Genomic DNA, 27,554 nt, shown 5'->3' with positions numbered 1-27,554 from the left:
GCTGCTGCGTGAGCTACGTGTGAATTATTCACGCCCCACAGCCGCCCCCCTTCTGGAGAGGAGCAGGCAGGTCAGGGTGGGGGCCAGGCTCCTGACCCTGGGCCGCCCGGAGACCACCCGTAAGCTCCGCACCTGCGGGCAGGGCAGGTGGCACCTCCCAGGTGAGGTGCTCACCCTTCAGGCCAGAGTTCAGAGGCCGTGAGCATCCAGTGTGGCCCTTCTCCCGTGATGTGGCAGGGGGCCAGGTGACCACTTTGGTGTCCAGACCACCCCTGGAATCACTCACGAGCCCCTGCCCGGCAGTCTGGGCTTTCCAGAAGGTTCTTCGCCTCGCCACTCCGCTTCCCAAGCCCAGGCCTTCTGACCTGGTCCCCGAGTTAGAGTCGTAGCACCTCTCATTTAGAGCCCACAGCGTTCCCTGCAAAGCGCTCCAGGGAACCCTTCCCCCGCTCCTCCGGCGGAACCAGCTGTGCGGCGTGCACAGGGTCTTTCTAGGAAAAGCAGGTGCTAGACTTCCGGGGTGTCTTCGTTCCTTTTAAAGCCGAGGTGCAGAGAGTGAGCAGGGTGGCCGCCATGGCCCCGGGGCCGCACGGCGTCGGGGGGGGTGCATTCGCCCACGTCACTCGTGGGCTGTGGACATCCTGCGTTCCCTCCATCTCACAAGGCTTGGTCGCTCACTCATTCGTTCATCCAGCGTTGGAGAACCTGAGACACTGGGGTGTCGGGGGGTGGGCAAAACGCAGGGTCCCGGGCACCGACCCGCCGCCCGCCGTGGGCCCCCGTAGCGCCCCTGAGGCTGCGCGGACTTGCGCGGGCCGTTCGTGCCCCCGAGCGGCGCCGAGAGCTCTGGCCGGGCTCCTTCCCCGAAGCCCGTGCAGAAAGTTCTTTTGTTCCGCAACACTGGCATGACCGAATCGGTGCCACAGCCAAACAGGATGTGGCCCGGGTGGCTCCCAACTTCCAGCCGCCGAGGGCTCTGGTTGTCAGATGCCTCGGGAGGGACAAATCGCCCACCACGGGGTGCCTCGAGGCCTGGGGGGGCGGGGCGCGCAGGGCTGATGGGGAGGGGCTGAGGCTTGCCCCGCCCACCGCCCACGCCCTGAATACCGGGAAGGGAGCGGGCGAGGGGTGGGGCCGTTTCTGGGAGCCGCTGCCAGCCTGGGCGGGGCTGGAGTGGGACTCCGGAGCGCGGGCTGCCAGGTAAAAGCCGGAGGCCTGTGAGTTTGGTTCGGCCGGGAGCCGCACTTCGAGGTCAGAGCCGCTCTGTTCTTCGAGGGGCGAGGCCAGTGCGCGGGAGGCGGGGGCATTTTCCGGGGTCCCACCATACGCAGGGCACCTGTCCTGACGGTTCCGTGGGGTACCAAGGCGCCAAGCCACGGGGTCCCTGAGTCGAGCTGTGAACAATACTTGAAAATATTCAGAATGAACCGAAAAATCACAAAAACCGTGAACAACCCTCTAGACTGGTACAGCCACTACCCCAGCCAAGAAGTGGACCTTTACCCTTAACTTTGATTCCCGGTGCCCTTGCCCTACCCCATGTCCTTCTCACCCGCCTCCCCAAAATGTGTCGAGTCCTGCGTGCACAAAGCACCCAGGTAACCCTCCCTGCCTTGAACTGTGTGGCTATCCTTTCCTTGTATTTACCTCCAGTTTCACCCCGGAGCAGTAGACGTATGACACTATGCAATGTCACATGTTTCTGGTGTTTGTCATCTCTGCGTGAGTGGAACTGTGTCCCGCCTGTGTCTGGCCAGCTCTCCTGTGGCCCCTAGTACCCCTCCCCATAGCCATGCCCTGTGGGGTTCCTGCCCTGGAGTGGCCGGCATGGCCACCTGCTTCTAACAGACAGAAGCCACCAAACAGGAAGGAGGCCGCTTCCAGGACTCGCTTGAGAGGGTGACCTTCTTCTGGATTTTCTGCCTCGCTGGTTTCAAAGGAGCAGGCGGCCACACAGAGAGCCGCCCGGGGGCAGGAGCCGAGGCCCCCACCCAGCCGCTGCGTTCTGGGGGGACGTGTGGTCTGAGGGGCGTGAGCAGGCAGCCACGGTCTGGTTTCTGGTCTCTGCTCTCTGTACTGTTGGCCCTCGGCTAGCGCTTGCTGGCTCTGCTGGTTTCTTCTGATGCAGAGATCTTTTTCATGGTTCTGGCCCATTGTTCTTACTGAATTGTAATTCTTTGAATCTTCCGGAAAAGAAGCCTTTCTCGGCCACGGGCATCGTGAACACTGCCTCACCGCCACCACCCCGCCCCCCAGCCTGTCTCCTGGCCACTTGGGCCGTAAAACTCCGGCGAGGCCCGTTCCCACCCCTGTCCCAGGGGACCCTCTGCAGGCTTGTTTTCCAGGTGTTCCCGGCCCTGGCCCACGGCCCCCTGGTCCTTGGCGTCCTGCCTGGGAAACGGGCTCCTGCTTATCGCTTATCGTAGTGATTCAACGTTGCCTTCCTGGGGCGGAGCCGGCTCCCTCTGACCCCGCTCTGCGGCTCGCCCTCTGGTCTGGGCGCGCTTTCCCGCTCAAACGCCGAGGTTGGGTCTCTCCGGCGCTTCGGAGGACCTGTGAGTCAGCTCTGCACCTCAGGCCCCGCCCTCCCGCCTGCAGCTCCGAGTCTGCATTCTGTGGTGGGCGCCCGGCGGGGTGCCGGCTCTGCCCCCCAGGCAGGCAGGCAGGAATGCTGCAGGGTCCGGGGAGAAGGTGCCCAGGCACCAGAGCCAGTGCATTCCTGGAGAAAGTTAAAATTAGAGAGAGCGCGGCTCCATTTCCTGCCGATGCTGGTTGGTGTTTGTTTTCACAGGGATTCTTCTGCTGCCGGGGCTGCCAGAACGGGAGGTGAAGTCACGCTTTTCCTTGGGATGGAGGTGATCTGTTTCCATGGCGATCTTTGTTGTCGAGGGCCGAGGCTTTGTTTGTGAATTCCTGCAGAATTACGCTGGAAAGGAAAAGGAGTGTTATTGAAACAAACTCCTTTTTACAGCCAGCGGGAGAGATTTTTCTTTTTTAAAAGGCTCTGTCGTGGGAAGGGAACCTGGTTGGGAGCACCCCTTTGTTAGTGAACTCGGAGGAGGGTGGACAGGAGAGGGGTGGACTCGGCTCCTGGTCCCGACCCCCAACCCCAGGCCATCTCCCACCTGTCCCCTTGAGACCGTGAGTCTTGGGAAACCCCTCGGAGTGGCACCTTCTGGCAGGCGTACCTCAGGGCACCAGGGTTAGCGAGTAAACCTGCAAGACACCAGGTACATTTGACCACACAGGACGCACATGCACTCATAATAAAGCGTTGTGTATCTGAAATTCAAATCTCACTGGCTGTCCCGGAGCTGTCCTGGCTGTCAGGGGCCAGGCCCTGTCATGGAGCCCCGGGCTGGGGGCTGGGTGCGGGCCTGGGGGCTGGGGTACAGCAGCGAACCAGACAGGGGGGCTCCTGTGCCCGGACCGCGAGGCTCACCGGGCAGAGCCAGCACGCCGATTGCCTGAGGGGGCTCTGTAGCCGCTTCCCGAGTGCCTGCTGGGGTCCAGGTGCTCCAGGTGCGCCGCCTGCCTCGCGGAACACTCATTCTGGTGGAAAAGAAGGGAAACGAACAAACGCTAGACGAGGAAATGTCGAGAGTGACCCAGGAGGCCGGGGAGGGGGTGGGGCGTGAGGCGTGCCGGTTCTGGTTGGGGTGCGGCCGGGTGACCAGCCGCCCCCAGAGACACGCACGTCCCGAGCCCGACGACCTGTGGCCGTTGTTCTTTACGGCAAAAAGGACTTTGCAGGTGTGTTTGCTTTAAGGGTCTTGAGATGGAGAGGTGACCCTGGGTCACCCAGATGGCCCCTGACTATAGCACAGTGACAAATGTCATTTCAAGAGAAGACCTTACTGCCGAGGAGAAGCCCACGAGGTGATGGAGACCGGAGACCGAGGTCAGAGCGATGCACTTTGAAGGCGGAGGGAGGGGCCACGAGCCAGGGCTCCGGCGCCGCCGGAAACGGCAGGTAAATGGATCCTCCCTTCAGAGCCCGAGCCGTGGCCTCGGCCCGTAGAACTGGCTTCCGATGTCTGACCTCCGGACTGGAGAGAATCGGCCTGTGTTTCAAGTCACCGAGTGGGCGGCAGTGTGTCAGAGCAGCCCTCGCTTGGGAAGTGACACAGGGGTCGGGGTAGGTGCCACTGGGGCACAGCCCCTCCGTGTCAGCGACTGGCCGGCGGTGCCCCCAGGAGGCCGGTGGGGCTCCTGCTGCGTGGGCTCCGGGCCCCTCCAAGGACCGGGCGTCCCACGGGAGCCCGGAGCTCCGAGGGCCCCCAGCCTGGCCGCCAGCCCCAGGGAACTTGTGTATTTTTAATGCGAAAATGCCAGTGGCGGTATAAATAAATACCCTTTGCTTTTCTCCGGATTTAGTCGAGTGTAAGTGCGTCTTCTTGATGGAACAAAACGCTTCCTCGGCTTCTAAATTGGGAGTTTCTCACACGGCCGGAGAGCCCGCCGGCCTCAGCGGAGCTGACCAGGAGCGCTCACACCGCGCGGCCACGTCCGTGTCATCCGTGTCGTGGCCCAAGGCCCAGTGCCCAGGGCTAGTTTCACGTGGTCATCTGTTCTGGGCTGGGACTTCCCCCCATGCCGGGCCGCAGGCAGGGACATGGGGGCCTGCGTTGTGGGGAGAGGTGGCCTCCTGAGCTGGGAGTGGGGAGCTGGGGAGGGAGCTGGGGAGCGGGGGGGAGTGAGGTGGGGAGCGGGGAACGCAAAGGCCGGGCGGGTGGCCGAGCTCATGGCTACCGTGACTGCTGAGGACCCTCCTGGAACCGTCTCTCTGCAGGACGGCAGGCTGGGGCACAGAGGCCTGGGTGCCAGGGGAGGGGGTGCCGCAGACCCCACGCCCCACTTGGTGTCTGCGCCGTGGGGTCTTCCCCAAGCCCAGACCTGACGGGTCCCTGGGGGCCCGGAGGAAGGCAGCTGTTTCAGCCCCCTCCCAGTCTGCCCCAACATCGCCGGCCGTCAGCGAGGCAGAAGGTGCGCAGAAGGTCAAGAGGAAGCGCGCGTGTGCTGGGGGGTGGGGCACAGAGACGGACAGAAGGGGGGTACCTCCTGTGCGTGGTGTCCTCTCCTGACACCTCTCGGGAGCCCCGTCCGCGGAGGGGCCCCTTCCCCGGGTCCCAGGAGACCCTCTCCCTGTCGTGCTGTCTGAGAGCAGCGTTGTGTCTCGGCGTCTGCGTGCGCAGCCCTGCCTGCCACCCAGGCGCCTGCTTTTCCCTCCACCCCGGGGAGCGGGGCACCCGGGCTGGGTGAGCTCGCCGGTCCCTCTGTCTGTGGTTCACGGGGAGCGGAGCCCAGGGAGGACTCGAGAGAGGGCGGAGAGGTGCGCCGCGCCAGCCTCGTGTCCCTCGGGGCCAGAGGGGCGCCAGCCCGGACGGTCGGCTCTGCCTTTGTGGTCAGGGGACGGTGGCTCATGATGAAGGGAGGACCCGGTCAGGATGTGGAGCAGTCCCTGGCAGGGCAATAGATTGTCCTGGGGGGGAGGAGGGACGGTGGACAGGGCCCACCTCTCCTGTCCCTTCATAGCGACCGCCTGGTCTGCTGTGTGCGGACCGGGACTCGGTTCCACTCCAGCTCCAGCCTGTGCTAGGAGCCTGGGGACCTGGGGTGGGGGTGGGGGCTGCCTTTTCCCCATGGCCATGCCCTTTGCCTCGCGTTGCTGGTGGCCAGGCTGCTGGTCACCCACCCCTGTGGCAACCAGTGGCAGGGCCTCCCCAAACGCGCACCACGCCAGTGCACCGCTGGCTTGGGGTGGCCTCGCTCAGCTCTGCATTCTCTAAGTTAATAAAGAGCAATGATTTTTTTTTTGAAGATTGCATCTTCTAAAGTATCTTGTTTAAAAGGTAGGATGTTCCCTGGGGTTGGGGACTGCCTTGCATGTCTGGCTAACACGGCGCTTGTCTTGATGAAGAGATTAGACACGGAGGATGCACTGGGGAGACGTATTTAGAAATATGGAATGTTTGGGTCTCAGGACTCAGGAAATGTTGCTCTGTTTCCGCCCCGGCGTCCGTGCGCGCTGTGGGGGCGTGGCGGGCTGTCTGAAGACGGGGCGGCCACGCTGCCCTACGCACCCGCAGGAAGGGACCAGGACTTACCTGGGGATCTTATAAAGTCGGTGTTCTGCCCTGCCCTGCTGCCCTGCACCGCATCGGCCGGGCTTTCTGAGCAGTGACGGTTTCCGCAGTCCGGACAGCACCGCAGACCGAGGCCGGGCTCCCCCTTTGCGCAGCCTGGCGGGGAGGGGCCCCTGGGGGCCTCAGTCTGGCGCGAGTCGGGCGTGGGAGGGAACCCGGACCTGCTCGGAGGGCCCGTGTGAGCCTGGGTGGGTTGCGTTTTTCCTTCTCTGGCCCCTTTCACCGTTTCCAGGGTGAGAGGTTGCCGGGGTGAAGAGTTGACCCCCAGGAGGGAGATTCCAAGAGGTCAGGTGGCTGGTGGTCCGGCTCGGGGACAGCTCTCCCTGCGAGGGCACTCCGAGGAAGGGTCAGCTGGGGGTTTGGGAAGAGAGGCACCCGCCCGCCCTTGAGGGCGGCACGTGTGTGGGGGGGACTCGGGTGACAGCATCAATTGACCGCCGCCCACCCCGTCTGTCGACGAGGAGGCAGGCGGGCGGTCACGGCAGCCAGCGGCAGGGCCGGCATTGGGGTCCGTGTTCAGACGGGATTGTTGGGGGGCCATCGGCTCTGTACCTTCTCCCGAGACTCACCCAGAAACTCCCTGTGTCAGGTGCAGGCGGGATCTTGACCTTCTTCCCGCTCCGACAGACCCAGGAGGTTTCGTAACTCCGGTCACGGAAGGAGGAGAGGAGGATGGAAGGGTGGCGTTGGGACCCTGTCCAGCATCGCACCCCCTCCCGCGGAGACTTCCTGTCTCACCGCAACCTGCTCGGCCGCCCTTTGTTTGCCTTGCACTTGACCGTGATTCTGTGTATCCGAGTCTCCGGCTCCGGCTTTGCCTGCCACGTCGGGGAGGGGGGTGATCCCAGCTCCCCACCTCTTGGTACCGGTCCACCCTGAGACCGCGGAGCTGGAGTTCTCTCATTTGCTGACGCGCCCCCACCAGCGGTTTCCAGCGCGTGGTCCGGGGGCCAACAGCATCACCATCGCCTGGGAGCGAGTGGGAAATGCTCGTTCTCAGGCCCCGCCCCGCCCCTGGGCGTAGAGACCGGCGCTACATTTCAGTGAGCCCGGCAGGCAAGGAGTCTCTTCTCGAGATGTCGAGACCCGCTGCCGTGCTCGGGTGCAGGGGGTTCTGGGGGGCTCCTGCTATGTGTTGGCACCCTGTGTCTGGCCTCGCATCTGTGGGAGAGGAAGAAGGCAGGGTGCCTGCCCTCGCCGTGACCCTCAGGCTGGTGGGACAGAGAAGAGGAAAAAGCCACGTAAAGTGGGGATACTCTTGCATGCTCTGGGGGGCCCTGCTTTCCATTCGAGGAAACCGAGGCCCAGAGACCAGTAAGGGACTTTGCACGGGGCACGGAGCTGGCGAGGGCAGAGCTGCCTGGGAACCGACAGGGTGACTCGGGGTCATCTCAGAAGCCCCGCCTTCCTGGGCTGCCTCCCCCAACCCGGACTCCCTCGCGCAGCTCCCACCGACGGCCCTCCCCCGTGTAGTCACGGGACGGGGTCCTGGGTCAGAATCAGAGGTCCGAGGACTTCCCCGGGAAGGTCTCCTTCGTCGGCTCTGCAGTGGCCATTGGCAGGACCCTGGCCCCGCAGCCCCGCCTGCCGCTGGCGCCCAGAACCGGAGCCGGTCCGGCCCGGGCAGCCCGTCAAGGCCGAGGGAAGAACAGTGTGTGTGTTGTTTCATTTTGTTTTTTCAAGAAAGGAAAACAGCGTAGTGGGTGTTGACCTCCCGGTCTCCCTGACATGGGGCGGAGGCCGTTTCGGGGTGTCGTGCAAGGCCACGCGGCGTCTTGCGTGACTGAACAAGCACCCCCGCGTCCTCCGACTTCCAGGTCGCCTCCAGCCTCAGCACGAGGACCCTGTGTGGACGCTGAGCTCGGAGTTCCCCAGTTCCACTCCTCCCCCGCTCTGGGGTTCAATACGGCCCGTGCTCCGGGGCGTGCCCGTGGTTCCCCGCTGTTCCTCTTCCTGAAATGTTCCGCTCGGCTTGTCGTAGAAGCTGCTCTGGTCTCCCTTGCGGCTTGGGGCCGCTCATTCGTGCAAGATGAGATACATAACAATCGCTGTGACAAGGCACGGCCCGGGGGGGAGGAGGAGGAGGAGGAGACGGCAGTCTTCGGGCCACAGGTGTGGGCGTCCGCATACCCGAGAGGGCACAGCTCACACCTCGCCCAGGGAGGACACTTGGTCAGACACGCAGGCCCCACAGGGACCCAGACCGCTGACCAGGTACATGGCAGGTCCCAGGAAGGAGCCCGCAGGTGTGGGGAGGGAAGGGACACGCACACAGTGAGGCCGCCCACTGTGGGCGTCCGGTTGGCCGGCTCAGTGGGCCCCTCCCCTCGGTGCGCCCCGCTTGGTGCCGGAGGGAGGGGAGGCTGCGCCTCATCGCATCTGCTGTCCAGTTTGAGATGCCGGGTCACCAGAGGAGAGATAAGGGAACCGGTTCTGTGTTGTGCGTCAGAGGATTTCACCACCTGCACCGGGGGAGATGCCAGCCACGCTCCTGTGACCGTGTCATCCACCGCGTCCCGAAATACTGTCTCCACGAGCCGTTTCCGAGTTAAACATAAGCACTGTTGACCGTTTACCCCCAAAACGTCCCTGACTTTGTAGACGGGGTGTCTTCGGGTTTCTGCCTCGTGAGTCGCAAACAACCCAGGGCCCGAGGCCAAGACGTGAAATCCAGGTTCGTCCTGAGTGTCACTGTGCGTGGGAACCGACCCTTGTCCCGTGTGGGGGCTGGGGGTGCCCTGTACGGAGACACGGTGACGCACTGGATGGGACACGGGCCGAAGTTCGCCTCCAGAAGAGGGTGCTGATGTATGGGGTCCCGCTTTCCCCTCTCGTTCTGCCGTGGAGCTTTTGGACATGCACAGGGGGCGGGGCGAGCCCCTTCCTGCCCTGGAGAGACCCCAGCCCTGAGGTGAGCAGACGCAGGACGTGGGGGCCCTTCGGCCGGGGGCTACGTGCGCGGCATCGCTGGCGGCTTGGAAACCTAAGGAACAGGTCCCCCCCTTCCCACTCGCCTGCAGTCGGTCCGCCTCCACCCCATGAGGAGCTGTGCCGGGCGGGTGGGCGGATCAGGCCCCTGAGCCCGTGCAGAGGTTGTGGGGACCGAAAACAGAGTTCGGGGTGTCTGCTGACGTCAGGAACCCATGTGGGCCCTGCCCTGAGAGGCGTGGCCCTGCAGTGGGGACCAGCTCCAGACGGGGGGCGGAGGAAGGGCGCCGACCCAGGGCCACCGACAAGTGAGGGGTGCACAGAGAGTGCATGCTGAAGTCGGCAGAACCCTCCGAGTCTTCCGCGGACCTGTGAGCAGCCCGCCAGCCGAGTCCAAAATAAACACGGGATGGGTGGATGACAGGCCCCCGTGTCCTGTGTCTGGAGCGTCCTGTCCCCGGCCCCCATTTCCCCGCCCCCCTCGGGACCCGATGTCTTGTCATGCCGGGATGCGTGTCCTCGCGGCGCTGCCTTTTCTGTGGGGTTCCCTGGCCGGGAGGCAGCCCCTCTCCTCTGCTCGAGGGACGTCTCATGTCGCCGTACCTTTGGGAGGTCTGCGTGGACCACGGGGCGAACCATATCCACGCGAGATGGTCCTGCCCGCTGGGCGTGTCCTCCCCCCCCCCCCGCGCCTCCCCCCTCTCTGCGCATCTGGGATTCATTTACTATTGAGACCCCCGGGGGACACGGCGGCCTGGAAACCAGCCAGCCAGCCCAGCATCGAGGGGGGGCACCCTGGCCGCCTGGGGGTGCTCGTTCTCATTGCGTGTGAAGTATTTACTCGGAGGGTGGGCTGTCATCGGGGCTGTGCTGGTGGAGGGGACGCCCCCGTGGCAGCCCCGGTGGCCTTGATCTGGGGAAGGTGCCCAGAGCAGAATTTCCGTTCCCCAGCCCGACCGGGTCTGGGGTCCCTGGCCAGCCCGGGGCCCCTCTGCCACCCTGTGCAGAACGCCAGCCCCAACGCAGGGCGCGTAGGGGGGACACACGGGGTGGGTGGCCTGCAGTGCCGCTCCTCTCTTGTCATTGTCAGACTCGTTTAGGGAATCTGTCACAGACGTGGGCTCTGTGCTTGCCACGTTAGTGCCCTGGGACTCTGACCGCCTCCTCAGGACCCCGCCCCGCGGGGAGGAAGCCCCGCAGGGAGGAAGCCCTGCGGCTGGAAGGCGGCATGGGGGTGTGTTTAGGGTTCAGCGGACGAGACCCTTCTGCTGCTGAGCTCACACCACCGGTGTCTGCAGCCAGCGGAGGGAACAGCAGGTGGGGGGTGGCAGCCCCCCGGGGAAGGAACGACAGAAAAAGCCCGAGTCTCTGACCGGGCTCCCTGGGTGGTGGGCGGTCATGGTGCCGGAGGTCTGTGGGGATCCCAGGGGACACACGGCAAGGGAGGGGCTGCCCTGCGGCCTCAGCGGAGAGCCCTTGGAGACCCGGGAGCTCCCACCCTGGAGACCCGTCCTCAGCAGCTGGGAGCCGACGAGGGTCCGGCTGCCCTTTCACCCCGCGTGGGGCCCCGGGGGATGGGACGGGATCCTGCAGGCGGGCTGGAAGGGGCACGTGGGTGCCGCCTAGCCGTGTCCGCCCCGTCCTCGCCTGCCCCCGTGGGTGCGGCTGCCCTGGGTGTGGACGAGCCGTGGAGGGAAAGCGGACCTGCGGGGTCGGTTGGGCTCGGGGCAAGCCTGAATCTCAGTCATGGTGCCCTTGCTGTCTTGCAGCGCGCCCCTTCCCTGCGGGACGGGAGGCCGGGTCCCGGGACGCTGCCTCTGACGTCGGGAGCTGGTGGCCTGTGGCAGGTGAGTGACACACGCAGGGTGTTTATGAGCGAGTGTCCACACTTGGGCGTGCTGCGTGGTGGCGGCTGCTGTGTCCTGCCCGAGGTGCACAGGCGCCTGTGGGGAGGTGAGCCCCACGCACGAGCAGAGCAGCACAATGGGGAGAAGCAGCCTGCAGAAGCTTCTGGTGGCCCCCAACCCTCTCCCTCGCGCCCGTCTTCACGGGAAGGTCAGAGGTCACCGGGGCACCCGGCCCCGCAGCGTTCCCCAAACAGCCCCTCATCCCTGTTGCCTCTCTGCGGCTCCCCCCTCTGCGGCTGCCCCCTCTGCGGCTGCCCCCTCTGCGGCCGCCCCTGGAGTGTTCTCGCTCTACCCAGAGCCGGGCGGAGCCCAGGTTGGCTCTGTCCTGTTGTGTGTGCACAAGGGACTATTCTTACAGCCTGAGAGGCCGTGAGCTCCCGAACGGTGGCCCGCAGTGACCATGGAGGTGGGACCGGAGGGAGCTCCAGGTGGCCCTGCCGTTGCAGGTCGCCCCTGCCCCTCACCCCACCCGGGCCCCAGGACAGCATCCGCCCTGGGAGGACAACAGCAGAGACTGCTACACAGAAAAGCCCCAGCAGGGCTCCTGTGGAGCACCTGGCGGCGGTTGGCACCCGTGGCAGAGAGAGGGCAGGAGGGCACACGGTATCCTGGTAGAACGTTCTGGGCTGTGTTTTTGGCCGCCCTGGCTGTTCCCTGGCAGTGGAAGGAAACTTCACAAAGCCTTTTGTGAAGTCAGTTACGCCAGACCCCCTCCCTCACGGGAAGGCTGGGACCACAAAGATCCCCCCCACCCCCCGGCGAAAGAGGCGTGGGCAAAATTAACGTGGACGTTGGCACGAGGCCGGGGAGTGGGCACAGGCACATGTGAGAGGGAAGGGAGCGGCTCGGGGCTGCTTCCCGGAGGCTCACGTTCGCGTGCGAAAAGCCACTCCAGATCGAGTGGGAGCCGCTGGAGTTATTTCGGGCTCTTCTTTCCTCGCGCGGCCCCCTGCTCAGGGGTGGGGGCGGGGTGGGGAGAAGGTTGGATGTGGTCCCGACTTTCTCCACGTCTCTGTTCGCCGGGAGGGAGCCGCTGGTGCTTTAGGACGGAAGGAATGTTCGGATGCCTTCGGGGTGGGACCTGGGGGCTCTGAGGAGGGGGGTGAGGAATTCAGGGGGTTGGAGGCCGTGTTCTGGCCCCAGGGCCAGTCCCCAGCACACTCAGGGAGGTCCCGAAGACTTAAAATACTTCTGCCCTGGACGCGCCGGCGGGCGGGAGGACGGCAGGTCTTGCCTTATAAGTGCAGCCCCCTGGCCGGGAGGCTGCGGGCGGTTTGGGTGGCGGTGAAACCCGGAGAAAGGCATGCACATTCCTGGCATTCTTCGGGCCCAGCATTGGCCAGAGCGCTGGGGGTTTTGAAATCAAACACAAGTGTGCCCCGCGCGGTGCTGCTCTGTGGGTAAACCTGGGAGACGCCCGTGGGCTGTGCTCACGGCTTCCTGTCTGACCCCACGGCTCGCCCCCCGCCCCCACCCACCAGCAGGCCCCTCCTGGGCCGGACAGAGGGGGGTTCACGGGGCCCTGCCTCGGGCCCCTCCCTGGCTCCAGCAGTTCCCTGGGTGTCATTTACGTGGTTTGCTTTTCCTGGCACCGCGCCAGACTTGGGAGAGCAGCGAGGCTTCTGGGAAGAGAAAACAGGAGGGAGGGGGGCGGGCCTGGCTGCCTGGAGGTGAGCCAAAGCCGCCTCCGCCTCCGTCCTGCAGAAAGGGCTCCCGGGAGCCTGGAGGGGGATGGTACACCTTTACCTGCCCGGGGATGGCGGACTGGACCCGTGTCCTGGCGTCTGAAGCGACCGTCACTGGCTGTGGCAAAACCGGCGTCTTAACGTATTCGACCGCCTTTTGTGGCTGCCCCCCCAGAAACATAACTGCGTGTTTTCTCGCTGTTTCTTAACGTTCAAGGGCTGATCTGTCTCAGGTTCATGGGGAGGTGGGGCTCCCCAAGGGTCTGGAGTTTTGCCGGAGCCTAGTTTCTCGATTTGCATGTGACTCCTGCTGCGCGGGGTCAGGACCTAACCTGTGAGAGGTCGCTGTCCATAGCGGTCAGAAGGAGTTTACCAGGTGCCCACGGACGCTGCTGCTGCAGGTGGGGGGGCCAAGTGAGGGGTGGGAAGGAGCGGACCCCAGCACCCTCCACATGAAGACCAGTGTGAGCGGCCAGCGTACCTGGGAGTGACGGAACTTGGCCCTACGGCATGCTCCCCCACCCCCCGGATACCAACCAAGGCCGGGGCTTGGGGGCTGCCCTGTTTGTCCCCACAGCTGTCCAGCCCGGGATGCTTCCGCTGAGCGCCCTCTGCATGAGGCCCTGCCCGTCCTGCCCACCTCACACGTGAGGAAAGAGGCTCGCAGGGTTCAGGACCGGAGGGCTGCTGCTAACGAGAGGCGAAGACCAGGCCCTCGAGGCCCGCCTCTGTGAGCCCCAGGCCTCCCCTTCCTTGCCACCTCCCTTCCCCCGCGCCTGGGAGGGCCCAGGCACTCCGTGGGCAGTGACCCCCAGGCCAGCACTGGCCAGCACAGACAGAGTTCGAGCCCCAAGTGTCAGCCACTCAGCTGATTTCTCGAGTAAAAATGAACAGGTGAAGTTAACTTCCTTTCTCTTACAACCGTGCATGGACGTGAGCATCAGGGGGTACAGTGGAGAGGTGAGTCGGGTGCTCGCAGAGGGCGGAGCCTTCCACTCCCTGGACCGCTCTGCTCTCTGCAGGGGTGGCCGGGCGGCAGACGCCCTCCGTCTGGACTGCACGGAGAGTCGCCGACACGTTTTCGTTCTGCCGGGGCTGTTTTCCAGACGGGGGTCTCCGCACGCTCCCAAATGTGCGAACGTCACGTGACGTCCAAGGAGCCGTTCTGGCGTGCGCACCGTCGGTGGTCAGCAAGTTCACAGCGCCGCGCGGCCCCCGCCGTCTCGGGGTTCTTCGTCCTCACCGCCCCAGGGGGAACCTGAGCCCCCAGCCCCCCAGCCACACGCCACACTACAAGTGGCATTGGCATTCCTCAGAGCCTTGTGTTTGGGCCTCAGAGCTGCTGGCCTGGCCTTCTCACGCTTCTGAAAGCTGGCTGCCAGCAGGCTGCGACCTCGTGAGGACGGACGAGGGGAAATTTTTAGCATACTTGCGGCTTTGGAGATAAAAGGTGTGAGCGGAGCGAGAGCCTGCCGTTGTTTGCTGTAGGAGCCTTCCAGTCTCCGACTGCGCCCTGCGCGGGCTCACAAAGAAACGTCCAGCCTAATCTGAAAGCCCGGGCTTCCTGTCCCTGGGGCTGGCGTTTCCCCCCTTTGTTAGCTCGTTTTGCGGAACCCACTGGGCAGGCCGCTCTGTTCTGCAGGGAGGGCCGCGGCAAGCAAGGCCTTTCGGTCCTGGGTCCGACCCGTGGCTCTGCGCACAGCTCAGAGCCACGGGTCCGACCCGTGGCTCTGCGCACAGCTCAGAGCCTCAGCCCTGTTTGTAAACAAGCGTCAGTGATGAGCGCCTGAGCCACGCGGCAGAAGTCCGTTTCCCTGGCCCTCGGTTTCCTCATCTGCAGAAATGGAGCCTCAGAAGGTTCTCCGAGAGAAAGAGAAGTCGACGGGCACTCAGACTTGCTCCGGAAGAAACGCAGGAGGGGGGCTGGGGAGACGCCGAGACGGCGCGCAGCAGGTCGTGGGGGGCCTGGGCGCCGGCATGGGAGACGTGGGGTGCTCTTTGAGAGGTGTGCTTCTCCGGGTCACCTGGGCCCTGCGGCTTACCCAGCATGCATCTGGCCCGGGAGCGGCCTGCAGCCCAGCACGGCAGTCCCGGACTGCTCCTTTTCCGTCTCGGCCGGCAGGCTGTGGATCTGTGTCCATGGCTGGCCCGCTGGCGGGGAGAGGGCAGGGCCATGGGTGTGTCCAGGCCAGGCGCCTCTGGACCAGGGAGTTGTGGCCACTGGTTCTCACAGGAAAGGGAAGAGGCAGTGCACCTGCCCTCACCTGGGCTTATAGGAAAGCTTCCCACCCCTCCGCCCTCCCCCCCTCCCTCCCTCCCCCCTTCCCTCCTTGTCTCTGGTTCTGCCACAGCCCCACCCCTTTGGGCCCGCCCCGTAGCCTCTCTGGGACCCCCTTCCTGAGGGTCCTTGAGGGTCCCCAGCATTAGTCCAGCGGCTTCTTTGTGAGAGTGTAGTTGGGGGGGGCCCGCCCTGCCATCTCTCAAGCGCATTGCCCTCCTGACCCCAGGCTGCCCCAGGGGTCCCAACGGTGCAAGGAGGGATTAACCTGACTGGCTGGCCAGAGTGAACCACTTGCGCACCCCGTCCCCTTCTAGCCGGCCCCGGGGGAGCGGAGCTGGGCCGACACCGGTCTTCCGGTGCGTGTGCTCCGATGTCTGCAGGGTGGACGGCCAGCCAAGGTGCTGCTGTCCCTGTTGGGGGGCGCAGGGCCTGGAGTCACACGGGAGCTGCACCCAGTGCCCCCCTCCACCGCCCTCAGGGCTGGGGAGGGACCCGAAAGGCCGCTGAGCCAGGCTCTGCCCTCGGCAGAGGAAGCAGACTTCGCCGGCTGGTGGCTGTGCGAGGTCACAGAGTGTCTTCCTATTGCCACCGCCGTCTGCCGTCTGCCGTCTGCCAGACCCAGGCCGGCCCCCTCTGCCACCAGCGCCGGGAGGGGCTGCCCGGCTGCGCCTGTGTGGTGGGGCCTTTGCCCCGGTTCCTGATGCCCAGGGCACCCCTCCCTCTCCTGCCCGCCCCCCCAGCTCCTCAGCTCCAGCAGCCCTGGACTTTGAGCTCAACAAACACAGCTCGATTCTTCTTCCTTCTCTGCCGTGGCCCCCGAACCCCGTCTGCACTTCCTGTGTCTGCAGATGGGCCGGGATGGACGGACACCTTCCCCTCGGCCTGTGGGCTCTGCTGAAGTTTAAGCAGGGTTCGTCGAGGCTCTGGGTTGGCCTGGGGTGTCCTGTGGGGGGAACAGTAGTCTGGAGCCTGGTGTGTCAAACAGAATAAATTTATTTTTTAGAGTGAGAAAGAGAGGGGGGTGGGAAGAGAAAGAAAGAGAGAGAGAAGCATCGATGTGTTACTTATCTGTGCATGCATTGGGTGATTTTTTTTTGTACGTGCCCTGACTGGGGATTGAACCCGCCTCCTACAGGTATCAGGATGATGCTGTAACCAGCTGCACTACCCGGCCAGGGCGAACATAGATCAACAGCAGAAGAAGTATGTTGACCTTCACGGGCTCTTAGCGGGGTCCTTTTAGAGGGTCTGCAGCAAGCTCGACAGGTGTGGGTGGTTTTCTTTAAAAAAAAAAAAGATTTTTATTTATTTTTTAGAGAGGGAAGGGAGGGAGGGAGAGAGAGAGAAACATCAATGTGCGGTTGCTGGGGGCCGTGGCCTGCAACCCAGGCATGTGCCCTGACTGGGAATCGAGCCGGCGACCCTGTGGTTCGCAGCCCGCGCTCAATCCACTGAGCTATGCCAGCCAGGGCAGGTGTGGGTGGTTTTCTAAAGACAGAGCCCCTCGCCCTGGCCCCGTTCCTCCGAGGGTCCATGCCTTCCACAACGTCCACAGCCCCCGACGTGGAGGGAGGCCCCCGGCCCGCTGGGAGCCGGGGTGGCTGGGGGACGAGCTACTCCGGGGCAGTAACTGAGCGTCTCCCCATGGCCGGGGTGTGCAGCTCACCCCACAATGAAACTCGACAGTTGCCGGTGAAAACTCTTTCCCTCCTCCATCTGCTTAATATTTTTGTCCTCCCGCCCAGACCCCGTCTGCTCATTTCTGGGGTGGGGGGGCCCTCAGGGCTTCGGCTGCGCTTGGGCCTCCTCTGAGTGACCCCTGGAAGTCGAAGGGGCCCACCAGGCGCTCTGTGGAAACCCAAGGCCCAGGCGACCCCCGGGCCACCGGTGGGCGCTGACTAGAGGCGGGGGCCCTTCGGAACAGTGTGTGCAGGCTGCCCGGCATTCGGGTGGCACCTAAGGCGGCCCTTGAGGTTCCAAAACACTTTGCCACCAAGGGGAGACCCGTGCGCAGCCCCCAGCACATGCCGACTGGCCCCCGTCTGCCCGGGTTCGCCTGCTCCGGGTGCTTCCCGTAGGTGGCGCCATCCCGTCCCCTCGCCAGGGCTCACCCCTGCTGTGGCGCGTCTCGGAGTCCCCTGCCTTTTTGTGAGGACGCCCCTCTGGGAGGCGGGCAGCGCTGGGCCGGCCTCTTAGGACCTCTGGCCCCCGAGAGCAGTGTGGCTGGGGTGCAGTATATGTTGGTGTCCTGTGTCATTCCAAGAGCTCTTGGAGAGACCCCCAGCTTTGGACTCCTGCTGCACCCCGCGCCACCCCCCACGCGCATCCCCAGTATTTTCCAACTCTCCAGGAGCCAGCGCTGGCCTGCCGTTGAAATCCCCCGCGGCGTGGGCCGGCGTGGGTCACCGTCACACCAAGGCTGGTGTGCTGTTGTCCCTGTGGGGTCGGTCACTCAGCTGTGTGTTGACACAGCAGTGCCAGGGACAGCAGGTGACCACAGGAGGGGCTGCTCGCGGGGGGGGGGGGGGGTGTTGACAGCAGACCTGCCAGGTGTTTCTGCAGGTGGGGTCCCCGGTCACCTGTGTCGGGACCACACACGGGGAGGCTTGTTTTGAGAAAACAGCCTCCTGGGCCTCCTCTGTGCTGGCTGCCGCTGATCTGTCCCTCTGTCCCTCCCGGCCTGTCCGCCCCTCCCGTGGGTAGATCTGGGTGCAAGGCCCCCTGTTAGAACCGGCCAGCGGAGAGGACAGGGCAGCTAGAGGACAGGGTGGCCTGTCCCTGTCCCTGCGGCACAGCCTGGCGCTCTCTCCGCATCCCCTGACTGAGGCACCCTGTCTCTCCAGGGTCCGGGAACTGCTGCCCCTGCTGCTGTCCTGCACCCCACTCCCCCGCCTCTGTACATTGTCCCTGTATCACCCCTCCGCCAGGTGATGCTAATCTGAGTGCGTGGGCCTTTTCTTGTTATGCCTCTTATGTGGCGGTGCAGCCCGTCCCTGCCCAGTGACAGTGCCACTGCGGGGCCAGGAGCCTTCACCCCTCGGACCTCCAGCTCCTCCGAGCTGGAGGCCCCCGGCCCAGCAGGTCCCTGGTGTTCCCTGCTCCTTGGTGTCCACAGCCCGGACTGGACTCTCCTCTCCCGCCTCTGCCTTTTGGGGCATCCATCAGCGGAAGCCGAGTTTCCCGAACCCTCCCACCCCACAGTTTGCAGGTGAAACACACGTCTTCCCAGGGCGGGAAGGGAGAGGGCGGAGGAGGCCTGTTAGCTTTGGGAGGGGGACCCACCCTGGGGTCCCCTCGCACCCAGCCCCTCAGCTTCCTTCCAGGGTGTGGAGTCCTGGGCCTGTGTCCTCCCCACCCCCTGGTCTGTGCCCCAGGGGGGTGGGGTGAGTGCCCAGAGCTGGCTGCGTCCCTGCAGCTGGGTGTCCCTGCAGCTGCTCACACCCAGCGCTCTGGCTCCAGCCTCTGATCCTGTTCCGGGTTGCGGGCAGGGGAGGGGAAACCCGAGAAAGCTGCCCCCCCCCAACACTCAGCACGCCCTGGGAAGGGGGCGGCAGGTGGCAGGTGGGGGCCCAGCCTGGTGTCTGTGGCTCTTCCTGCCTTGTCCCAGTAGGGTCTCTCCTCCCTCCCCCCTTCCCCCCTGCCCCCTTCCCCCCCTGCCTGCCTTCTTAGGGAATGGACATGTTTCCGTTCAGAAAATCACAAAAGGGCCACTTGCTTCCTTCCCTCAGGGTATTTATTGTACTGAAATTCCTGGGCTTTGGTAAAACTGGATCGGTCAGAAATCTGTGGAGTCACGTGTTTATGGGAAACGTAGTCACGACCCTTTGTAACAGACTTTAACCGTTAGGAAGACACCCCAGCAGGGAGGGGTGGGCAGCAGGGAGGGCAGCCGGGCCGTCGGGGGCTCGGGGAGCCGCTGTCTCTGGACTCCGGGTACGCCTCCCCCCACGTTGCCACCTGGCTGTCGGCCTGGGGGCCCGCGGGCCAGCATCCGGGCCAGCCTGCGCTCCCCTGAGCCCCCCATCCCTGGCGGAGGGTGGTGGGGCCGGCCTGCACAGCCCGTTTGCAGGTGAGGTGTTAGCAGAGCCTGGCTGGGCCCCGAGCTGGCTGCGGCTGCGGCTGCGGCTGCGTCTGTCCTTCGAGGCACAGCAGACTGGCCTGATGGAAGAGGCCAGATGGCCCGCAAAGCCTGAAATAGTCACTGGCTGGCCTCGTGGTGTCCGCAGGGGACACGGGGCAGTGTCTGCAGATCAGCTCTGCTCCTCAAGACGGGTCGGGGGTGCCGTGGCACCTGGTGGGCCGAAGCTGGGGTCCCACCCTTCGACGGGACCAAACACACAGACTGTGCGGTTGCGGGGGGTGGGAGACCCTGGGGTGACGGAGCAGGCGGCAGGTTGGCTGCAAAGTGGATTTTTGTTTTTTTAGCGAGGAACGAACCCATGCGAATAGTGGGGGTTAGAGGGCCTTGGGGAGGCCGAGTCCTCACGGGGAGGGGGTTTGGTTGGGCCCAGTGGAGGCCGGTGGGGGGATGTCTCGGACCCCCGTCTGCACTGAGGCTAGGGAGTGGGGCCTGGGCGCTCAGTGGAGGGACCGCTGTAGGTTTCTCGGGGGGCGGGGGTGAGTGGGTCCCCCCTGCGCGCTGATTCTCCTGTCGGTGAATGAGAACGTTCTGAGAGCTTTTCAAAAGGCGAGGTGCCGCTTAGAAGCTTCCCTGGGCCGTTCCGGCAGAACCGGGGCTGAGGAAGAGCGGTTCCTTGGAAGCCCTTCGGGGCATGGGTGTGTCGGTGTGGCTGGGAAGTAGAGACAGACCCGACCTTGACCCAGAAACGGGAGGGTAAGGAGCTGGGGAGACAGCAGCACGTGCCAGCTGGGGGCTCAGAGTTCAAGGGTGAATGACAACAGCCCTGGCGCTGTCCCTCGGGGGACACGTGGCCGCACAGGAGACGTCTCCGGTGGTTTGGGGACAGGGATGCCACGGGGCTCTAACGGGCAGAGGCAGGGAGGCTGCCGTGTGCGGGGCGGCCCCACCCCGAAACTGTTCCTCCAGGGTGTTTGTCGGTGGTGCCAGGCCCGGGGGCCCTGTCTGGGGGCTGGTGTCACCCACACTCTGAAGAGGCAGAGCGTGTCACCGTCCCCATTTTACAGACGAGGACGTGGAGGCACCGAGAAGTTGAGTGGCTTGCGAGACTGAGGAGTTTCAAACTTGGGACAGAGCGAGACCGTTGATTAAGGGGAGGGGGCCGTCCAGGTGAGGGGGGTGGCTGTGGTCTGGATTGGTGGACTCCCCCAGGGAGAAGCGCAGAGGACCTGCGGCTGGCCGGAGCCGCACCCATCTGAGCCCAGCACGAGGCTGCGGGGCCCGCGAGTCCTCCTCCTGCGTGGGGACGGCGAAGGGGGTGGCCCTTTGACACGTGCCGCGTGCTCGCCTGGTCAGGCGGGTCAGACCGCCCTCCTGGCTCCGGTGCTGGAAGCAGAGGCCCAGAGAGGCTCAGTAACTCGTTCAAGAGCACACAGCCGGCGTGGCCCTCCATCCGACTCCAAAACGCCGCGTCTCCTTCTCTGTGCCACGTCCTCTCCCCAGTTTCGTGCCCCCTGCAGTCTGAGGAGGAGGCGGAGGACATCGGTGACACGTTAGTGAAACTTCACTAAGGATGGGGTGCGGACACGGAGGGCCGTGCCGGGGGACCAAGTGGGGCCTCGGGGACCAGAGCCGGGCCTTCCCGGGCCCGGGCGGTGGGGCTGGAGGCCGGAGGCTGAGCAGGTGGAGCTGCGGTGTCTTCGCCGTGGTGAGCGGTGAGCAGACACCCGCTGGTCCCCCAGGCGGCAGAGAGGCTCGGCCCACTACGGGGAAATGGCCTTTTCTTTCCTGGTCCGTGTCCAGAATTACTGGCTCTTCATGAATCCGTAAATGTGACATCCCGTGTCTGCAAGAAGGCACATGAAAATGCTGAATGCCGGGAACAGGCAATCTGGCCTCCACTGTGTGGCCTCCGGCCTGGGCCGTCCCTCATGCCCCCCCGCCCCAAGGCCAGCCCCCTCTCCTCCCCGGCAGAAGGTCCTGCTGCATCCCCACTGCTGTCACGCGGGAACCTCGTGTCTGGGGCTCTGCGTCTGTGGGGAGCCCCAGTGCCTCCCTGGCGCGCCCCTCGCCCTCAGCTTCCTCCAGCGGCTGGGATTTCCGTCTGGGGTTTCGCCTCTGCGTCCTCCTGTTTGAATTACCAGGTATTTCTTTCCTTGGTGCCAGTGCTGCTGCAGACTGGCTGCCCACCCCTCCCCCCCACCCCTCCAGAAGGACCTGGACATGGGTGCCCCCTGAGCTGCAGCCCGAGGGGGCCTGGCGCCTGCCCAGGTCTGCCCGCCAAGGAGGGGGCCCCTGCCCTCGCCGTCTACCCTGCCCCTCCCCTCTGGTTTTCCAACGGTCCCGGCACGGCCTGGATTCGCCGCTGCGTTCAGACAGTGCCGGCAGCTCAGTGAAAGTGGCTGTTTGAAGGCCCCAATTACGTGGTTGCCGCCGGGGAACGCCCGTGCAGGGCTGGCGAGAGCTCCGCGGCGGCGACGGTCTGGGTGCACGGCGGCAGGGGCGAGGTTCCCTGCTGCCCGCCGACACCTGACTCAGCCTGCGGGAACGTGGCCAGCCGCGATGGGCGGTGCCCTGCTTGTTGGGGATCTGAGGAGAGAATGTTCCGGAAGCGTGGAGGCGAGACCGCAGTTCACGTTAGAGGCTGTGACTCTCTGTGTGTGGGGAGCCTCACTTCCCTGTGCTTCTGGGAGCCCTGCTGGTGTGAGATGCAGCCGACGAGAGAGCGCTGGGGACACGCGTGATGGTGGGGGGGCAGCGAGGAGGAGAGGGGGGCTCCGAGAAGACAGACCTGTGTCCACACCTGTCCACTCTGGTCTCTGGGGCGGCCAGACCCAAGTCCCACAGAGTGGGCGGCTTAAGACAACAGAAATTCGTTCTCACGGTCTCCAGGCCAGGAGGCCAAGGTCAAGGTGTGGACTTAACCGTGGAGGTGGAATCCTGTGCCTTCCGCAGCTGCCTGCCGGGAGGGCAGAGGCGAGGCCCTTCGGCAGAAAGTGTGGGCTCCCTTCGCAGAAGGGGTCGGCCTGCCCCTCGCCGCCCCCCTCCCCAGCCCTGGGAACCCACTCTTAAACAGACAGAGAGCCGCTGTTTTTCTGGAAGGAAAAAAAAGAGTTTGGAGAAGTCAGTTCTTACCAGCGCCATGTCACCGAAGCTCTAGCGAGGTTATTTTTTTAAAGGGAGGACGCGGTAGAAAGACATTTTATTCAGTTGCCCTGAAGTTCATCTGGAAGAAGAGGATGGTCCGTGGGAACTGGTCCTTCCGCAGAGCCAGGCATGGAAAGACCCCCGTGGTGGTTACACAGGGGCTGTCGCCGGTCTGTAAACAGTCAGCGGGAGGCACAGCAGAGGCCAGAGTCACACCGGTGGCCGCACAGAGGTGTCCAGACAGCATCCCCTCAGCCAGGAGGGCACAGACTGTTCCGGAACGACGCAGGAGGAGCCGCTCTGCTCTGCGCCGGTTCTGTGCCGTTCCCCTGAGCGGCAGCGCAAACCCTTTGCGCCCTGGCGTCGGTGCTCCAGGCGCTGCCGAAATCCGGGAAAGCCGACGCGGCGGCTCATCGGGTTTCTCTCTCGGGGTGGCCCGTGAGCTCCCGGGCGAAGTCGCAACAGGAAGGTTGATGCCGTTGCGTCAGGGAGACTTTATCGACCTGGCGACTGGATTAGTGCTTGTAGGGGCAGCAGGGTTGGGAGGTGTTGGTAACTGAGAAGGTTGGATTTGAGACGGTCGTTGAGCAAAGCATCCCAAGCCACGGCCAGAGGGCAGGGAAGGAGAAGTGGCGGGTACGGGAGGCAGCTGCTGGCCCAGGTCGGGGGAATGTGGATCTGGAATGTGAATCTGTTCCGCTGCCCACCCTGGAGGGCGGCAGAGCCTGGGGTGAACCGCTAGGGAACTGTGGGGAGTGGGCGGGCGCTGCTGGGGAGGGCAAGAACTTGCCACCATGTCCCAGGAGGCCGTCTGGCCCTGCCTCCTGCCCCACGAGAAGGTAACCCCTGAGACAGCGACCCCGATCCCTGTGGCCACCGCCCCGCCTCCTGCAGACGGCAGCACACGGCCGGGAGCTGCTGTCCTCTCTCGGCTCCTTGGTCAGTGTCGATGGAGTGTACAGGTTTGTGACCGGTTTCCTGCTCTGGAGATCCTGGCCAGCAGCTCGTGGGCCTGGTCGAGAGGAAAGGAAGGCCTTCCCTCGCTCCGCGAACCTGTTGGTCACTTGCTCTGTGCGGCGCCACCGGGTCCTCCGAAAGCGGGCGGTGAAGCCGGCCAGTGGAGAGGCAGCCCCAAACCTGGGAAGTGGGGAAGGACGGCCCAGGAACCGGGCCCTTGCCCAGTCTTCTGTCCTAGGCGGTGCCTGAGGCATGTGGACAGCGTGGCTTGGTGCGTCCGGGGTCCGAGGGACACGTTGGCTGTTCTCGGCTGTCCCATGGGTGGGCTCGGTCCCGCTGGGGGCCTCGCATGGGCTGTGCTCAGCCTCACGTGCCTTTACGTTTCAGCGGCCCCTGCCGAATACCCTGCCACGGTATTAAATTCCCGTCTCGAACTTGGACCCCAGACACGGCCCGTGTGTACATCGTCATAGGGAATTGTCCGTGGATCGGGCTGCCCTGGGCCCTAGAAGCCGCCCGGCCCCGCGCAGGCCTGTGTTTTATCTGCGTCTCCTGAGCGAGCCTCAGGGAGAACCCCTTCTCACAAACACCGAACGAGCCTCAGTTTCCCCATCTGTACAGTGGGTGGCGCCAGCCGGACCTGTGCCTCGGAGTGGCATCTCAGCCAAACTTTGAAAAGAAGTTTTAGTTGAAGCATGTGTCCGTCTGTCTGGCCGACCGACTGGCGCCCTCTTTACAGGGATGAAAGGCTGCCTCCCAAACAGCCAGCTGCCTGCAGCACACTGAACTGGGCTTGAAAGGAAACACTAAATCATTCGGGATTTATTTTTCTCTTAAGAACCACAGGAAATCGGTGACTGATGTTTGGCAATCACAGGTCCTTCGAGGGCTGAGGTCTTGCAGCCTCAGGGACCACGTCTGGCGGCTCAGCCCTCGGGGGCTGCCCCGGCCTGGCCCGGCCCCGGGTGAGTGACTGTCAGAACTCCTGCGGGCACAGTCACGCTCCCTCCTTCTCGTCTCCGGCCGGGGGCCAGGAGTGGTTGAGGTCAGGGCCGATCACGAGGCCCTGCTTCCCAGCCTGTCTGCGGCCAGCTGTCTCTCTCCCGGTGGGCTGGCCCTCCCCTGTGACTCGGGCGCGGGGGGGGGGGGGGGGGGGGGGGCAGATAACCACAAGCCGCCAAACCCATGGTAACTGAGCAGGTGACATGCCACCCATTGTGGGGGAGCCTTTGAACAGCAGGGCGCTGGGCAGGGGAGGGGCCTCCGCCCCCGGTGTACGTGGTGCAACAAACCCAGCAGACTGGTGGAAACCCCGCCCTTTTCGCTGTTCTTGGCGTCAGCTTCCTGCATGTGGTTGTCCCAGTCAAGTGACAAGCCGTGGGGGGAAGGGCCCAGGACCTGCACCCCCCTGTGTCTTTGGTGGCACCCAGTGCGCTGGGGGACGCCGAGTGCGCTGTGTGAACGAAACGGCGACACCAGACACCAGCGCGGGCCAGGCCCTGAGTGTGCTCTGGGGAAAGGTCAAGATGGGGACACCCAGTGTCCCAATTCCAAGGAGACGGTGTAGTGAGGGGACCGAGGCGGCCGCGGCAGAGCCACCACGGTGGTGATGCTTGGGGTTAAAGCAGTGAGCGTCCAGGACAGCTGACCGGGGCGTCCCGGGAGAGCTCGGGCAGGAGATGGGGCCCCGGGCGCAAAGGCACCACGTGGCGGGGTCCCTCTGGAATGGGTGGGTTTGAGTGCAGCAGAGGTGTGGAGGCCTGCTGGGTTTTCAGGAGGGAGGGTAAGGAGGAAGACAGAAGTCTGGGAGGTGGCCAGGGGGTGCCCTGGGGCCAAGCCGAGGCCACCAGAGCCGTGTCGGGCTCGTGCATGGGGCATGCCGGAGAAGGCGTGAGGCGGCATGTGGGGGGCTGGGAAGACACGCCAGGATGCGCCAGGTTGCCTTCTGCAGTCTGAGGGGCGTCTCCTACGGCTGTTGACTTCACCCGAGGTGACGATGGCCTGGGCCTGGCATGGGGATGCCCCCACTGCTGGACGTCCAGTCACCCTCGGGAGGGAGGCCTGGGAGCAGGAGGCGGGGCCCCAGAGACTCTCCCCGTGCCCCCTGACCCCCCCCCCAGCCCTCGGGTTCTCCAGACCCGGAGCTTCTGACTCGGGCACTGGCTGGTGAAAACCTCCCATGTCACTGTGCCACCTGCCAGCCACCGCCGTCCCCACGGTCAAACCAGAGAGCGAGGAGCGCCCCAAGTGTGGGCACGCCCCGGCCCCAGGGCCCCTCCCACAGACCTCACAGAGCCCACGGGCAGCTTCCAGCTGCCAGCCTGGGGCAAGCAGATGGGGGCTTGACAGTGTGCGTGTGGCACCCGGACCCTTCACCCTCTGGGCGTTCGGGTCTCTCTCTCAGGCGCCCTTCTTTGAACACACAGGTGCTCTCACCTCCGTGCTGTCCGCTGTCTGGACAGAGGCCTTGTTCCTAGAAATCCATGCTCAGCAGCTGCTGGCTGAGCTGATGTGGCGCATGGCTCTGCACTCGGACCTCAGGGCTGTACCCAGATGGCCTACTGGGGGACTCCGCACGGCCGCTGCTGCCCCCCCAAACGGAACTTAGTTGTTGCACCGGTGTGGAGTGCGCTCCAGACCCACTGGTGTCTGAGGCCAGCGAGTCCTGAGCCCTCCCACGGGCCACAGTGGGGCCAGTTCGTCTCGTGCTCCAGGTGGGCTCAGGAAGGTTCTAGAGGAGAGGCTTCTGTGGCTGGGAGGGAAAGTCCCCCGGGGGCAGGGGGGGGCAGCGGGGAAGGGCTGAGTCTCTCTGTGCCCGCTGGTCCTCTCTTGTAACCGGAGCCCGTGCCTTCCCTGCCAAGGGAGGGACAGCCTGGAAAGGGGACACCAGTCACGTGCTGGCTTTTCCACTTGGGTTATTGCCCAGGCCGGTCAGGTCAAGGGTCAAGAGGCGGAGAGAGCCGGGGCACTGTGGAGGCTGCGGGATCCGCACCCCTGCAGGGGCGTACAGATGGGGGTGGAGGAAGAGGCGTTGGCGTCTAGAGACCCCCAACCCTCCTTCCTCCTGGTCTCGGTGGGACCCTGTGAAGGCCAGGTGGGCCCCACAGCCGCTGCCTGGCCGGTCAGGAGCCCGGGCCGTGGGGGCTCTGTTCAGTGGGGCTGCCCGCCGGAGGACACATCAGCCGGGGAGAGGTGTTTTCGGTGACTCTGGTCCCCTGGGACCCGGCTTTGGGGAGCGAGTGAGGAACAGACTCAATGGCATTTCTGCCGACAGAGCTGGTGACTCAGATCACCAAGAATCGGCCAAAACTGGAACTTTCTTTTTTAACCCCGGGGGACATGTGACGCACGAACATGACCCTCCTGCTCCAGAGACCAGAGTCACACGTGAGAGTGAGTCACCCCAGCAAGGCAGAGACAGAGCCCGCCAGCCGGCTGCACGCCCAACTCTGTCCGCTCCGGCTCAGGGCGGGGCCGCCGCAGGAGCTGACCTGCAGGTCGCCCCCTACCCCCCCAGGGCCCCGGGGTGGGCCTTCTCCCCGCCAGAGACGCCCGTGATCTTCTGTGTTCCTATTGCGCCTGGGACGAAACGTTGGCAGACAGGCCCCCACAAGACTGTTCTGTGCTTCTGCCCCCCCACATGACTGTTCAGGGGGCACAGTGGGACCCTGGATGGACCCGGAGGCGGGGCGATCATGCTGAGAGCCTGCGTGCGGTTCCCACCTTGCCACCGGGGTCTGGACGCGGCCCCCCCTCTGTGTGCCCGACAGTGTTCTCCGTGCAGGGGCCAGTCTCCAGTGCCTGGGGCGCAGCCGCGGGCAGGCTCTTTCCTCTCCCCACGAAGCGGCTTTTCTGCCGGAAGAGGAAAACTCATCGGCGGTGAGCAGGCCCAGGTCAGCGTTCCTGCCCCCTCCGGGCTGTGGGGGCGGGGATGGGGTGGCCTTCTGGCCTGGCCTGAGAGCCAGCGCTGGCCGCCACCCTGACCAAGGGAGCCTGCACTGCACACTGTGCCGGACGGGTGGCCGACCCCCTGGGGCCAGCAGGGAAGTCCATTTTCTGGTGGGCACGCCCAGACTCGGAGGCCGGGCCACCCGGGGAAACCCACCCGTGTGTCAGCATGTCTGCAACTCAGTTCCGGCGGAGGGTGGGATTACTGAAGTCAGCCTGCTGCGTGTGATCATGTCACATCAGCCTCCAGCAGTGGGGGGGGCACATGACACTTGGGGAGATTTAAACACACAGCCCGTCAACCCGCTGCGCTGGGCACAGCCTTCTCCCGGCGGAAGGAGACTCGGGCCCCTGATGTGGCCACCGTCGGGGCCCGGGGCCTTTGGGAGACACGCTGGGACACCACTGTCCAGGGCACACAGGTGGCCCGCATCTGTCCACCCTGCACTGCGTGGTGTGTGACCAAATCTGCCGTGT

At 64.8% G+C, this 27,554-nt stretch overlaps 1 protein-coding gene across 1 annotated transcript in view; it reads left to right on the top strand.

Moving 5' to 3' along the window:
• SH3BP4 (SH3 domain binding protein 4) overlaps nucleotides 1-27,554 on the top strand; it is a 66,081-nt gene that overhangs the window by 20,982 nt on the left and 17,545 nt on the right. Inside the window, exon 2 of the mRNA XM_028510033.2 lies at nucleotides 10,844-10,921. The gene's annotated coding sequence lies outside the window, so the exon portion shown is untranslated. The remainder of the gene's footprint in view (nucleotides 1-10,843; nucleotides 10,922-27,554) is intronic.

Source organism: Phyllostomus discolor, chromosome 4 (assembly GCF_004126475.2).
Source record: "Phyllostomus discolor isolate MPI-MPIP mPhyDis1 chromosome 4, mPhyDis1.pri.v3, whole genome shotgun sequence".
Classification (NCBI taxonomy): Eukaryota; Metazoa; Chordata; class Mammalia; order Chiroptera; family Phyllostomidae; genus Phyllostomus; species Phyllostomus discolor.
Note: the sequence above shows the minus strand (reverse complement) of the source record. Positions and strands in the feature narration are given on the sequence as shown.